Below are 1,775 nucleotides of genomic sequence, written 5' to 3' on the forward strand. Positions count from 1 at the left end.
CCCCGCTTGCCCCCGCCAGGCTGCCCAGCCAGGGGCACGCGGTGCCCCCCGCAGCCCTCGGCTCGGAGCAGACTGCCACCAACCTGCACTGACTGCAAGGAGCAGCACCGCTGCACAAACCTGCTGTCTTCTGTGACTCGGGTGGGCATGGGAACAAGAGGGTGAGCAGGAAGCAGATGATGGTGGCCGCAGCCATGTAGGTGCCCGTGAGGATCTGGGGAGAGACATGATGGCACAGGGAGGCTGAACTTCCCTGAAATGCAAAACCTCAGGCAGCAGCTCACAGCCCCCATGCAAGGGGCTGCATTTGCCATGCTGTCTTGAGCCAGGCTGCCAAAATCCTCCCTGCTCAGGCCCAGCACCCCAGGGCAGCAGAGCAGCACCTCCAGCAGGTAAGCATGGGTCCCACAGCCGTGGCAGAGGCTGGGCAGGGAGCCTTGCCCACCTGGATGCCGAGCTGTCTGGAAAGCCGTGCTCCGACTGCATTGCAGATGTTGCCCAGGAAGCTGCAGAGGAGGCAGAGGACAGACGCCTGCCCCCGGCCCTGCCCTGGGCACCGCCAGGACAGCCTAGAGCAGATGGGCAGGCTGCTCCAGCCACGCTCGGCGCTGGGGAATGTCGGAGCAGCGCAGCCCCACAGCCTCCTGCAGCCCAGCCCAGTCCTGGGGAGTTACAGGCAGCAGGCAGCGATCCAGCACAGCGCAGCCAGCGTCCGAAATCCCCAGGACACACAGCCCAGCTCCCCAGCCAGGCAAGCTGCTGGCCAGGTGACAGAGCCGCTATGCCCAACAGCCAGCACTCCCTGCATGGCTGGCTCTGAGCATCCCTGGGCAAGGAGTGCCGGCACTGCCCTGCAGATGCAGCACCCAGCACCACCCACGGCACAGCGCCCGGCAGCTCCCCTGTGGTAGAAAGCACCAAAAGCTGCCAGGAGCAGACTCCGGGCCAGACTAGGGCTCTGTAAGGCAGGCAGAAGGAGACCCAGAGAAGAATGGCAGCTCCGGCTCCTGCCCTGCAGAGAGGAGAGTTGCAGTTCATTATGCAAGCACAAGATATTGTAAAAGGGGAGTCCAGCTTCAAACCACATCCCCAAAATGGCTTTGTGCTTCTGCTCTGCACAGGTATCGGTGCAGCAGGTAACATTATTAGCCAGGAAAACAAACTGCTTTGATTACAAAGCCAAGCCCCCTGAAAGGGGAGGCTGGGGAGCTGAACATGCTGTGGATCCCAAAGAACAAGCTGGAGCTGGTTGCAGTCTGCACACTTCCTCTACACGCACAAGGCACTTTAAGAAAACAGCACTCAAAAATAGAAACTTGCCTTCTGCGGAAAGCAACGGGAGCAGCCGAGAGAGGCTCATCCAGCAGGTGGCTGGGGTAAAGCACAACGTCTCCTTTGTGCAGGCTGCTGACAAGAGTCATCCCCATGTTGCCTCACGCCTGCCAGCTGCTCCTATGCACCGTATTGAGCTGTCACCACGGCCCAGCTGGCGGTCCCCAGCAAGAAAAAAAACAGCAGACCAAACCACCACAGGAAAGCATTAATTTAACCATGATCCTCGCCTATTACCCAGTTTGCCCACTGCTCGATAGCAGCATAAAATATGAACAAGCCTTTAGGTCCACAACTCTTGTTTTAGTCCTCCTTCTATTGACGCAAGAGTCCTTTAGCACAGCAAGGAGCAGTTTGCATTTAACAAATCTGAGCAAACATTATTTGCTCAGCCATATTTACACTACCCTCCATTCATTCATGCAAACACCGCAGGTGGTTCA

Source organism: Phaethon lepturus, unplaced genomic scaffold (assembly GCF_000687285.1).
Source record: "Phaethon lepturus isolate BGI_N335 unplaced genomic scaffold, ASM68728v1 scaffold22182, whole genome shotgun sequence".
In the NCBI taxonomy this organism is placed as follows: Eukaryota; Metazoa; Chordata; class Aves; order Phaethontiformes; family Phaethontidae; genus Phaethon; species Phaethon lepturus.